Raw genomic sequence first — 14176 nt, forward strand, 5'->3', positions numbered from 1 at the left:
ATTTGAGGAAAAGGAACTAACATTTTAGTATTGCCCACACGTACCCAACATTCTCTCGCCACTGCCCCTAAATTCTCTTTTAAACCAAACATCAACTTGATACGGTATTAGGCCCCATTTTTCAGATGCGGGAAATAACTTGCTCAAGGATACTGGTTAGCGGCAGAGTAATGAACTGGGCCCAAGTCTGCCCGACTCCAAAGGCACCGTACCCCCTGTGCCTTGACACTGGAGTCCCCTACGGTTTAAACCCCTAAACAATCACTACCTCCCAAGGGAAAACTGGGAGTGTCGAGATGTCTACAGCCAGTCAAGTAAGATACAGCCAAAAAGCAAATTGTGCTTCCCACACAACAGCCCAGAACGCTAGGCAACCAGGGTAGTAACAAGTCTACACAAGGCCACAAGGGCTTGTTCAGATTCATTCCCGGACTAATCCTGTCACACATGTCACAGACACAAGTCTACCTGGTAGACGAGCTTCACGAGCTTCAGAGAACGGGAGCGATCGCGATTGATACTCCTTGGCAAGAAAATGCTGTTGCCTGGTTTATAAAATGGCACAGGGTTCAATTTCAAAGCGACTTGCCTCACCCCCTTGCAGCTGGAAGATGAGTAAGACAGTAAATTGGTACTAGAAAATGAGGTAAAGGATTTGGACTGGCTTACAGATTTCAAACCGGGCAATGGGATGGGGAGGTAGGCCAGTAAAAACATAATGGCTTACAATCAGAGCTTTCGGTCTTCTCCATCTGGAAGGCAACTTTTTGGCAAACAAATCAAAAGCCCAAAAGGAAAATATTCCAGCACTTTTCTTGTCCCTCTGACTCCATGCCTGTCTCTCCTATTTTTCCCCAAGGAAAGAAAGCTCTCTGATGCTCAACTTTTCCAAGTGGTAGACCAAGAATGATGGCAACCCACTGCTACCAGCATCGCTCGTCAGAGAGGAGAGATGTTTCAACATCAACCCACACAGAACAGGAAATCTTTACACGTTTAAGTGCAGGTGTATGTCCAGTCACCCAGTTCTGCTCCCAGCAGAGGCATCCACCTGCAGGTAGGAGACCAAAATCACAGCTCAGACTGACCAAAAGATGGAGGGTGCTCTACGGCCTGACACTGGGCTGCTACACCTTCAATTCTTTAGAGTGGTGTTTTCCTCCGTTTCTGTATTTTTAAGACACAAAATAATAAGACTGTTCTCTCCAGAAAAAAAAATAACACAGAAACTGATTTTTCAATGCCAGCGTTTTACTTAAACTTAGCTATCTCGGTTATTTGACAGATTAGCAACGGTGCAGCCGCTGATGAGTTTCACAGGCTCAAGTTCTCACATGCTGGATTCCTTTTAAAAGCAACATGTTGCTTCAAAGAAAGTCCCACCTGATCAGGGGACACCGACTCTGCAGCTGTTTCCACTAAAGATCGGCACCTCGAGGCCACGTTAAACTTCGTAACAATAAAACATGAAAGGTTTGTCTTACAATAAAAACAAACCCAACGTAGAAAAGAGAAGAGTTTTCTCCGCCTTTGGCCACTTTTTTGTGTTGTTGCACGACAAGCTCTCTTAGAGGAAAAAAGCCAAAGGAAAAAGTACAAAGCATTTTTCACCTTCCCTGGAAGCAAATATTTAACTATGAATAAGGTTTATATAACTGCCTTCCCCCCACTCAAGCCTGTTCTTTTGGTCAATGCTGTCTGGAATGACAAATAAACCTAAAGAAATGCCTGATTATAGGTACACATCTTCTTCATGGCAAAGTCCAGTTAAGAGGGGAAGGAGGGGGGCAAGGAAACACACACACACACACACACACACACACACACACACACACACACACGAGAAGCCTTATGGAATTGACATTAGGCAAGGAGCCCGTGCTCCGAAACCATTTCTTTTGGAGAGGAAAAAGAATTGGCACAAATTCTTTCAAAAAGAAATTACTCCAAATCAATCTAACCCTGCACTTCAATGCATGCTCAGTGCCCAAAAAGACATCATAAAACCGGCTAGTAGATAAACCCAAATTTTTAGGAAGGAGCAATCCCTGAGTAGTTCATCTGATACTATCTTAATAACAAAACAAGGAACTCGCTCCCACTAATGACATATAAAATACGGCCCTATCTTATGCCCAAGCAGATTTGGTAACAAATTTAAAAGAACAACAACCAATCGCAGTACACCTGCGTATGCCTTAAGCCACATTTTGTGTCAAAAAGGGGAGAAAATCAATATATGTTGATGGCCATTACTGTGACATACAGACAATTTCTGGTTTCAACTTTATTTAGAAAAATCTTTGCTCTCACCATGCCACGTATCATGAAGCTTTACTTCACTGCCAATAATTAAGAAGCAAACATAATCAGCAAGAATTAACAAGCAGGCTACATAATCTCATTGCAGTCTGGGGATAGAAATGTACTCTGGATGTCAGCCCCCAAACAGAACAAACTGGGGCAGTGCCTGCTCCTGCGGAATCAACCCGGTAAAAGTTGCAATTGCCAATGGACTTTGCAGTTAAGGAGGAATAGCTCGTTGTCTGGAGTCACACAAAAACAAATTCTCACAAATTCACTTACGAAGCGTTTCTATGAAAGATCACAGGGGGGCAAAAAAGACCAGGGACCCATTTTATTTATCAATAACTTAACATATGATAACTAAGATCTCACTCTGGCTTACATTTAACATTTTTATTTATTCTTCTGACTTTTTTTCATTTTTGTAAGTTTTTAATTTTAATTCCAGTATAGCTAACATATACATTACATATACAGTGTAACATATACATATACAGTGTTATAGAAGTTTCGGGTGTACGATACAGTGATTCAACAATTCTATACATTACTCAGTGCTCATCAGGATAAGTAGACTTACATTTAACACTTTATTTTTTTTTAATGTTTTTTTATTTTTGAGAGAGAGAAAGAGAAACAGCGTGAGCGGGGGATGGGGGGGGGGGGGGAGAGAGAATCAATGAATCCGAAGCAGGCTCCAGGCTCTGAGCTGTCAGCACAGAGCCTCACGCAGAACTCGAACCCACAAACGCTGAGATTGTGACCTGAGCCAAGGTCGGACGCTTCATGGACTGAGCCACCCAGGCGCCTCACATTTAAAACTTTTTTTTTATTTTTTAACATTTATTCATTTGTGAGAGACAGAGAGAGACACAGCATGAGCAGGGAAGGGTCAGAGGGAGACACGGAATCCGAAACAGGCTCCAGGCGCTGAGCTGTCAGCCCAGAGCCCGACGCGGGGCTCGAACTCACAAACTGCGAGATCCTGACCTGAGCCGAAGCCGGACGGACGTTCAACCGACTGAGTCACCCAGGCGCCTGACATTTAACACTTTGAATGAAGCTCCTAAATTCATCAGCTTAATGTATGGTCACCAATTGTACCTAAAGAGTAAGCGAAACTGCAAAGCAACTCCATTTTAATTTCGATAACTTCTAGCAAAATGTATCAGCAAAAACTTCAGTACCATTGCAACTGGCAGTCTGTGTGTATGAGAAGCTTCAGGAATTCCAAACGAGTTTTTAAGATCCCTAGAAGCCACGTGCCAAGCAACCCTGTTCTTAAATGTCTGAAAGAAAAGATAAAGGTTCTAGAACAAGGAGGGCTTTCGTCTCCCTCCAAGTGGCGTGGCAAGAGGACCAGTGCCATCACGAGGCGGGCCTGAGTCGACCACTGCTCCACAGCTAGCTCTCTGACGTCAGCTCAATTATCTAACGTCGCCTGGCCTCGCCCCACTCGGCTATCGAGAAAAAACAACCTCGCTGAGTTGCGGTATCAGGAAAATACAAGGTATCTGGCAGTGTCTGGGACCTAATTCGAATTCAGTAAGTGGTAGTAAGTTCTGTCACTTCTCTAATGGAACTCAAAACAGGTCAAAAGTGTCACATAATAGTTCATCCTCTATTAAAATACAGTCCACTGGCTTGACTACAGACCACACTGTGGGTGAGTCACAGCTGAAAGTCACAACCTTTCTCCCAACTCTGAGTGGGAGCTGCAAAATTGCATCAGCAATTTTGTATAGGAACATATGAGGTCGTGACATACACTTTCTAAAACTAGGGGATTCTGGGGCGCCTGGGTGGCTCAGCTTGTTGAGCATCCAACATCGGCTCAGGTGACGATCTTGCAGTCCGTGGGTTCGAGCCCCGTGTCGGGCTCTGTGCTGACAGCTTGGAGCCTGGAGCCTGCTTCGGATTCTGTGTCTCCCTCTCTCTCTGGCCCTTCCCCTCTCGAGCTCTGTCTCTCTCTCTCTCTCTCAAAAAGAAATAAACATCATAAATAAATAACAAATACATAAATACATAAATAAATAAAGGGGATTCCTTCAGACTCATTGTTAACTAGAACATTTTGCTTCAAATATAATAAAGATTTTCCTAGAGCTATCTTGTGTTTCATAAAGCTGTATTTATGCTTTGAACCTGGATTAGTATCAAACTGATCTGTTTATAATGGACATGCTTTCCTGTTCAATCATGTTTCTATCAATGCTATTACAATCATCACATGCATTTGTTATGACAGAACGAACAAGAATGCGCTTTTATAGAGAAGCACCCTTGGGACTGAGTTTAGTGAGAATTACATCTCCAAGAAACATTCCTGATTTATGAAAGATGCTCAGGGCCCAATTTACGAGGAAAGAAATAAATAAATAAACAGTTTTAAGTCAGCTCCAAACTGTGTTACTTAATGCTTTGAGCCAAAGACGGACTGTCCCAGGTGCCCACGTGGAAATGCCAAGTCATGTGAATTAACCAAGAAAGTGTGCCGGGCCCAAGACCCAGAGATGGTAAAGTCAGTGTGTGTCAATCAGCTTCTCAAAAGTCAACATCGCTGTAGGGTATGTGGGAAGCAGGAAGAAGGGGCTATCCGACAAGACCTCCGCCTTCCTGTGGCTCTCCAGATTAGACAGGGGCTGGAAGGAACATCTGTAGGACTTCCTCGGGTAGACATCAATTCCCGGGATTCTGATCAGAACAAGCAAACCAGTCAGCAGAAAGAAGCCAAAATAGGGAAGGAAGATGTGGAAGAGTCACTACTGATGTGCTTCCAGAGAAGCCAAGCTCACTAAAAGGGTCCTTTTAATTTTTTTTTCAACGTTTTTTTTTTTTTTTTGGGACAGAGAGAGACAGAGCATGAACGGGGGAGGGGCAGAGAGAGAGGGAGACACAGAATCGGAAACAGGCTCCAGGCTCCGAGCCATCAGCCCAGAGCCTGACGCGGGGCTCGAACTCACGGACCGCGAGATCGTGACCTGAGCTGAAGTCGGACGCTCAACCGACTGAGCCACCCAGGCGCCCCCTTTCTTTTTTTTTTAATTTTTTTTTAATGTTTATTTATTTTTGAGACAGAGAGAGACAGAGCATGAATGGCGGAGGGGCAGAGAGAGAGGGAGACACAGAATCGGAAGCAGGCTCCAGGCTCTGAGCCATCAGCCCAGAGCCCGACGCGGGGCTCGAACTCACGGACCGCGAGATCGTGACCTGAGCTGAAGTCGGACGCTCAACCGACTGCGCCACCCAGGCGCCCCTAAAAGGGTCCTTTTAAATGAATGTGTGCATGTAGCACACAATCCAACTTCAGAATTCTGACAGTCATACGACTTTCCAAGGCACAAAAGAAGAAACAGGTCTGGCACACATTTTACTGACATATAACTAGTTAATAAATTCATATGTGGGCATAGCAGGTAGGGAAATGAGAAAAAGCTCTGAAGACTTTATTTAAGAGAGACTGGAAAAAACGCAGAATTACTACATTTCAAGAAACACAATAAAGAACGCAACGCATTACATCTTTTTGGGGGTGGGTGCTTTGGAGGTACTAACACTTACAGAGTGCCAGGCACTGTATTATGTTTCTAGATATTATTTTATTTGACCCACAGAGGCACCTTCTAAGGTGTATTATGGTCCCATCGTCCAGAAGAGGAAACAGTTCAGTGGAACCGACTTACCCAAGTACACACAACCAAAAAAGGAGAGTTCAAACCCAGGCTGTCGGACTCCAAAGTCATGGCTCCTTCCTACACACGTGGCTCCTTCCTATGGGTAAGCAGAAGACCAGGGCACCTGGCCTATCACTACATACGATAACTATGTGTTTCTGGATCTTGGCAGGTAACTTATGACTGTGCTACTCTTCAGTCCTTCAAGAAAGAACAGAAACTGCAGATGTCTGACTTTTCAGGAGTGCTAACAAAAACCTGAAATCACTTAGAATCAATGACAAAGAGTCAACAATTCAAGCCGGGAAGTACTTCCCTTTGTGCACTGGCTAGAGATCAAATGAATCCAAACGGGCTGAGGGCTGATAAAATGAATCCAAATTCATCCAAACTGCTCAAAAGGGAATTTTCTGGTGAGTCCCTTCCCTCCCAACACCCCCAATCCCTCTTGCCCATCCCCATCAGTATCAGCAACTGGATTCTCCTCTTTGGGAAAGGAAATGGAAGAACCGGGGATTCAGGATACCCGACACGTACGTTGTTATAGCCATTATGTTGTCACCGACTCCTGACTCAAATGAAAAATTCCATGGAGCAACAAGAACCATTAACTCCTTTTCCTTACACATTTACTTCATCTACAGTCACTAGCATTTACTAAGCAGAAGACACAGGGGATCCGTTTATTTACCTCTGGAGTACATCACTCCAATACATAGTGTTTATTCTTTGAAAAGTGGGAACTGTTACCCAGTGCTTCTATTTCAGTTATAAGGTTATATGGACTTGAGGCAAAGACAGGTTAAACATGAATTAGAATACTGGCTAGGAAGGAACAGGGGACATTCTGAAGGCACCAAAACATGACAGCTCTTAATTCAGCAGGCAGTTTCTTGAGATACGTAATGTGACTGAGGCTGTGCTTTAGTAAGATTCGTCCAACTAAGGTGTGCAGGAGCACTTGGAAAGGAAGAGACATTTTGCTGGCAGACTTTACAGGACTTAAGAACTGATTAAGTGTGTGTATGCGGATCTGGAGTTTGGGGGCTGCAAAGGGGAAAGGCTGTCAAAGAAAATGCTGAGAACTTCTACCTGGATAACTAGAAAAACACTGGTGCTATTTATAACATTCATCAAGTAACCTTTTTTTTTTTTAATGTTTATTTTTGAGAGAGAGGAAGGGAGCATGTGTGGGGAAGGGGCAGAGAGCAGGCTCTGTGCTATCGGTGCAGAGCCTGATGCAGGGCTCGACCCCAAGGACCATGAGGTCATGACCTGAGCCAAAACTAAGATTCGGAGGCTTAACCGACCGAGCCATCCATGTGCCCCCATCAAATAACCTTTTAATACCAAATTCCATCCCCCCCCTTTTTTTTTTAAGTTTATTTAGTTATTTTGAGAGAGACAGAGACAGCACAAGCAGGGCAGGAGCAGAGAGAGGGAGAGAGAGAGAATCCCAAGCAGGCTCCACACTGCCAGCGCAGGACCCAATGCGGGGCTCAAACTCAGGAACCGTGAGATCGTGACCTGAGCCAAAATCAGGAGTCGGACATTTAACCAACTGAGCCACCCGGGCGCCCCAATACCAAATTCCTTTAATCTAAAATATAACTGAGCTGTAAAAACGCAACATGTACAACATTTTCAGGAACACCACAAGACATGAGTGAAAGGCATTCACTAAGCACTTAACTCTTCGGGGTTCAATGACCTCATCTAATCCTCACAGCAAACTTCTTTTATCAGCCCTGTCTTAGTGACCAAGAAACTGAGACAAAGAAAGGTTAACTAGCTTGTCCCAGGTCACACATCTGGGATTTGAACCAGGCAGCCTGACTCCCAAGGACACGTCCTTGATCGCCCCCTCACAGATACACAAAGCTATTACAATAATTTTGACTCCCCAAAGTAAACGAAACACCTTCCCAAATTCACCCTGGCCAACACTATGCATGAGCGTTACCTTCATCACACAAACTGAGCCCCTACTGTGTGCCAGGTGCTATGCCAGGCCCTGTACCCAGTAAGATTATCGTCCAGAGTTAGAGCCAACTGATAATTAGAAACTCAAAGTGCGGGGTGCCTGCGTGGCTCAGTCGCTTAAGCGTCTGACTCTTGATGTCGGCTCAGGTCATAATCTCGCGGTTCATGGGGTCAAGCCCCGCGTCGGGCTCTGTGCTGACAGCTCAGAGCCTGGAGCCTGCTTCAGATTCTGTGTCTCCTTCTCTCTGCCCTTCCCTGCTCACGCTCTTTCTCTCTCTCTCTCTCTCTCCCAAAAATAAACATTAAAATAAATAAACTTAAAAAAAAATAAAGTCATCCTTGTCTTTAAGGAAAAAAACAAACTCAAAATGCAAGGTACCGTGACAGAAGCAGGGTGCACAGATACCCCAGCCACTGTGGGGGCTAGAGAAGGGGCAAGGGAAAAGGGCTGCAAGGAGCTCCTTGCTACCAAATTAGCCAGTGTGAGGTAGATGGAGCCAGAATCTTTCGTGCCACACTAAGGACCCCGGCCTCTGTCATAAGCAGCAGGGAAGCAAGAGAGGGAATTAAGCAGGAACAATGTATCTGATGTGCAGTTGACAACGGCCCTCTCTGGCGGCAACGGGGACAGAGGTAAAGAAGCCTCCATCAGAGATGGGAAACCCACGAGGACAGAGCTGTCACAGCAGCCCAGCGGGGAGACAAGTCCAGACCGCCGACTCTCCTCCGTCCATCAGACTGAAAAATGTTACCTTGCATACTCTGGTCTCTCCTCAACAGCCCCACCTCTGCCTTCCCTGCATCCCCTGCGAGGCAGAACTGACAGGGACGGTATTCGAGGTGAGCAGGGCAGGTGAAAGCGGGACTCTGGTCAGGGGTTAGGAACTTCTGAGCAGCAGGAGTGACCACACTCCGTGATGATTCATAGATAAAAGATCCTCAAGGAAAGACACAGTCATGGGCAAAGGCAAACAGAGACAGAAGAGGGGCTCAAATATTTGAAAAATATACCAACGGTTTTGCAATGAAGGTACTGTTGGTGCAAATGGGGAATGTCCCAAATGAACATTTGCAAAAGGTGTTGGAAGGATTCACCTGAATTTCAGGGTCTTCTGTAAGAAACCAACGTTTTCTCTGCTATTCAAATCTGGCTCGAATAAGGTGCCCAAGACTCTAAGGCTAGGCAATAGCACCCAGCTGACCTTATTTTCCAGTAGCGGTCTACACTCTTTCGTAAAGGCATCATTATTCTACAAAGCCCCACAAGTAAGCCTCCCCAAATCACTGGACTTGCATACATAAAGAAACCAAGAATTCAGTTTTCATAAACTAAGGGAAAAAAAAGTCTTCTGAAATAGAAGTTATGAGCTAAACTGAATTTCAAGTTGCAGCAGGAACAAGGAGAAAAGTAAGTTGTGGTTTTTCAACAGTCACAGCCAATCTTTTCTGGGAATTTCTAAGATTGGTAGCATATAGTCTAATGTCAAGGAAATATATGACCAGTGTAGTAATATACCGTTTTGCTTCTAATGAGAGTGGGATATTTATAAACTCGTGAGTTCAGGGTTTGTCACACTTAGGCCTATGCTAAAATGGTTAAAAAAAAAAACAAAACCCTACAACTAATGGATTTCAATTTAATCATTTGAGATGATGCCAAGAAAGTAGCAGCTTTCTCAGGAAAGCTTCCTAGTAAAAGGTGAATTATGTTGCTTAAATCATTTGCTTCGGGTAATCATTTAAAATCCAGCAAACAGAAATTGAGTGGTTTACATGTGCAGGTTCTGACAATCAGAAACACTTGTTCTAACTGGTAAACATTTGTCAAAGTAAGTCTACCAATCTGTCAACAATTATGTCAGAGTGTTACAATAATTATAAATTACCCTAAGCATTCTAATGCAGCTTTAAGTTGGATAAAGCAACTTGACATAAACACAGTAGATTCCAATTCCTCCCATATATGCTGTTAGTATTAATCAATAGTTTTAAAATTCTACCTGAAGGGGCACCTGGGTGGCTCAGTCACATAAGCGTCTGACTCTTGATTTCAGCTCACGTGATGATCTTGTGGCTGGTGGGATCAAGCCCCACGTCGGGTTCTGTGCTGACAGCTCAGAGCCTGCTTGAGATTCTCATTCTCTCTCTCTCTCTCTCTCCCTCTCACTCTGCCCTTCCCCTGCTCGTTCGCAGGTGTGTGCAAATAAATGTTTAAAAAAATAAATAAAATAAAATCCTACCTGAAGATACACAACTGAAGCAACTCTGGAAATTCTGGACAGTTTTAAACAAACGCTGCAATCTGTCAGCTCTCCCAGCCATGCCTCACACCATTTTGCAACTCAGCTCCCCGTCGTTCATTAACATTGACTCATATCCCTCACACCCCATACTCTTCTCATATGCACGCATGTGGGGTTTTTTTAAGGCCCTTATAACAATGTACTATGCTTTGTTTAAGGTCATTCTGATGATTGTTTATTCCTTTTCTTTTTTTTCCCTTCATTTCTCACCTCAATTTCAGTTGCTGAAAGAGTACGCGCCTAGAGATGTATGAATATATGACCCGTGTTGTGTGAGTATTAGTCTGAAAGGGCTGTGCCTGGGGAGCCATAGAGAGTAAGCCATAGAGACGTAAGCCTGGGGCAAGGTTTCTCAACTTCAATTCTTTTCCGTGTACCATTTTCCATGTACAATTCTTTGGTGCTCTGCACATCACAGGATGTTTGGCAGCATCCCTGTCCCCCACCTTCTAGGTGTCAGCAGCACCCCGACTGCCCCATCCCCCGGTATGGCAACCACACGAGTTTCCAGACGTTGCCCCCAGGGGGTAGAAGGTAGCGGTAAATCACTCCCAGTGGAGAACAAACTGATCTAGGCGGTTACAATCTAGAAAGTGCTTCCACACCCATTTAGATTATTATCTTATCCTGAGCCTCATCACAACCATGTGGGGACTAGCATCCCAAGCGTACAGACAAGGAGGGGCATCTAGCTGGCTCTGTGGGTAGAGCACGCGACTCTCGATCTCAGGGTCATGAGTTTGAGCCCCACACTGGGTGTGGAGCCTCCTTTAAAAAAAAAAAGAAAAAGAAAAAGAAAAAGAAGTTTAGAGACGAGGAAACTGAGGCTCTGAGACAGCCAAGCCCACCTGGCTTTTCACCATCCCGCAATGCTTCTCCAGCTAACGTCCTTCACCTTCCTCACCCTTACAGTGAAAGGCTTCCCTTCCTTCTCGTCTGCCTTCCTTTCAAAGCAGAAAGCCTTCCTTCTAGAGAAATCCTCTCTGGTAGCCTAGTACATGCAATAGATAAAGCTGAAGCTACTATTTGAGGAGTCCAAGTTGCATCCAGACCCCACCTCCTAAACCCATACTTGTCCCAAAGGGGCCCCACAAACTGTAGGGCTCTACAGAGCACATTCTGAAAACTGGTGATAAACGCACTCCCCTGTCTATTCTAACGGAGAAGCTATAGGATTTTCATGGCCATCTCTCAGTTAGGGATGGTCTCTAGCTAAAATGGGAACCAGCCACATCCAGGAGAAATCAAGCTCCAAACTAAGTTATGGGTAAGTGGTAGGGGAATGGAGAGGGTGTGTGTTTGGGCTCAGTGTGTGGGTAAATCTGGATGGAGGAGAGAGATCATAAGCTGGGATCAGAAGACCATGAAAGAAGCAGTCTCCTGGACAAATCCGTCCAGTATCCAGAATAGGCAGAAACAGGTTCCAGACAAATTACCCTGTATGAACAGACCCTGGAAAACACATCTCAACCTCCCCAGGCATCAATTTGCTCATCTCTGAAACAAGAGGGTTAAAGAAAGTTAGTGGTTATCAGCACTCCCACCCCACCTTTTTTGAAAGCAATGAAGTTATCTTCCCAAATAGGTAAATAAAACAGACCACAGTGGAGCTGCTCTGTTGGGGAAAAGGGGAGAGGCTGGAGGCCCAACCAGAAAACCACTTGCTTCACGTCCCCTCATCTTCCTCTCCCTACCTACTCCCACCCAGAGACAACCACTAAGATGCTGTGGAAGACAGTTAAAAACCACTGGACCAAATGAATCCCTAAGGTTCTTGCTGGTTCCAACAACCCATCCTTCTTTAAGTTTATGAATTCACGGAGGTTATACAACTGGGGCCTTCCAAAGCAACAATGGGCCATCACATCCACCATGAGCAAACTCAATAACAGGTCACCCAACAAGAAACTGCATTAACATATACCAATATATGGGGCGCCTGGGTGGCTCAGTCGGTTAAGCGCCCAACTTCATCTCAGGTCATGATCTCATGGTTTGTGAGTTCAAGCCAGGCATCAGGCTCCGTGCTGACAGCTCAGAGCCTGGAGCCTGCTTCAGATTCTGTCTCCCTCACTCTCTGTCCCTCCCCCACTTGTACTCTGTCTCTCGCTCTCTCTCTCTCTTAAAAATGAACATTAAAAAAAATTAACATGGGAATGCAAGCTGGTGCAGCCACTCTGGAAAACAGTATGGAGGTTCCTCAAAAAACTAAAAATAGAACTACCCTACGACCCAGCAATGGCACTACTAGGCATTTATCCACGGGACACAGGTGTGCTGTTCCAAAGGGGCACATGCACCCCCATGTTTATAGCAGCACTATCGACAATAGCCAAAGTATGGAAAGAGCCCAAACGTCCATCGATGGATGAATGGAAAAAGAAGATGTGGTATCTATATACAATGGAGTATTACTTGGCAATCAGAAAGAATGAAATCTTGCCATTTGCAACTACATGGATGGAACTGGAGGGTATTATGATAAGTGAAATTAGTCAGTCAGAGAAAGACAAAAATCATACGACTTCACTCATATGAGGACTTTAAGAGACAAAACAGATGAACATAAGGGAAGGGAAACAAAAAGAATATAAAAACAGGGAGGGGGACAAAACAGAAGAGACTCGTAAATATGGAGAACAAACAGAGGGTTGCTGGAGGGGTTGTGGGAGGGGGGACGGGCTAAATGGGTAAGGGGCACTAAGGAATCTACTCCTGAAATCATTGTTGCACTATATGCTAATTTGGATGTAAATTTTAAAAACCAAAAAAATAATAAAAATTAACAAAAAATAGATACCAATATAATTTCAAAGTTGGTGAAAAGCTTAAACAGATTTTTACTTTGAAGGACTAACCTATTAAATATCAAAACTAGACTTCACATATTCATGTAAAGATTATTCATCATTCTCAATTATAGGACCCAAATGAAGTGACTTTAGTTACTAGTTCAGTAAAGTAGCTTTAAAAAAAAATTTTTTTTTAAGATTTTAAGTAATCTCTACATCCAACATGGGGCTCAAATTTACATTCCCGAGATCAAAGGTCTCATGCTCTACCATCTGAGTCAGCCAGGTGGCCCTAAATAACTTTTTTTTTTTTTTTGAGAGAATGTGAGTTGGGGAGAGGGGGAGAGGGAGAGAGGGAGAGAGGGAGAGAGGGAGAGAGGGAGAGAGGGAGAGAAAGACTCCTAAGCAAGCTCCACGTTCAGCAGAGAGCCCAACTCAAGGCTCAATCCCACGACCCCGGGATCATGACCTGAGCTGAAATCAACAGTCAGATGTTAAACTGGCTGAGCCACCCAGGAGCCCCGCTTTTTTTTTTTTTTTTTTTAACAGAAACTGTTCTCATTTATTTACTTACATTATAAAAACAGCAAAATTGTGCTCACTTCGGCAGCACATAATACTAAAACTGGAATGATACAGAGATTAGCAAGGCCCCTGTGCAAGGATGACATATGCAAATTCATGAAGCATTCCATATTAAAAAAAAAAAAAAACAGCAAAATTAATGATCCTCCCCACCTAGCATCATCACCATTCTGGAGAGATATTTTGGATTAAGTTTATTGTTTATCATTCCATTTATATAAACAGGATCATATATCATGCATGATGTTTTACAACTTGCTTTTCTCACTTTATAATTACCAAGGACACCTTTCTGTGACAGCACATGTCTTTTAAAAACTTTTTATTGAGGGGCGCCTGGGTGGCGCAGTCGGTTAAGCGTCGGACTTCAGCCAGGTCACGATCTCGCGGTCTGTGAGTTCGAGCCCCTCGTCAGGCTCTGGGCTGATGGCTCGGAGCCTGGAGCCTGTTTCCGATTCTGTGTCTCCCTCTCTCTCTGCCCCTCCCCCGTTCATGCTCTGTCTCTCTCTGTCCCAACAATAAATAAAAAACG

General features: G+C 44.3%; 1 protein-coding gene and 1 non-coding gene across 2 annotated transcripts in view; one reads left to right on the plus strand and one right to left on the minus strand.

Moving 5' to 3' along the window:
• MICOS10 (mitochondrial contact site and cristae organizing system subunit 10) overlaps positions 1–14176 on the minus strand; it is a 34678-nt gene that overhangs the window by 6022 nt on the left and 14480 nt on the right. The window lies entirely within an intron of this gene.
• On the plus strand, positions 13654–13760 carry LOC125913791 (U6 spliceosomal RNA). Its single transcript, XR_007455090.1, has one exon. It is a non-coding gene; the product is annotated as a U6 spliceosomal RNA (small nuclear RNA).

This window comes from Panthera uncia, assembly GCF_023721935.1.
Source record: "Panthera uncia isolate 11264 chromosome C1 unlocalized genomic scaffold, Puncia_PCG_1.0 HiC_scaffold_4, whole genome shotgun sequence".
Classification (NCBI taxonomy): domain Eukaryota; kingdom Metazoa; phylum Chordata; class Mammalia; order Carnivora; family Felidae; genus Panthera; species Panthera uncia.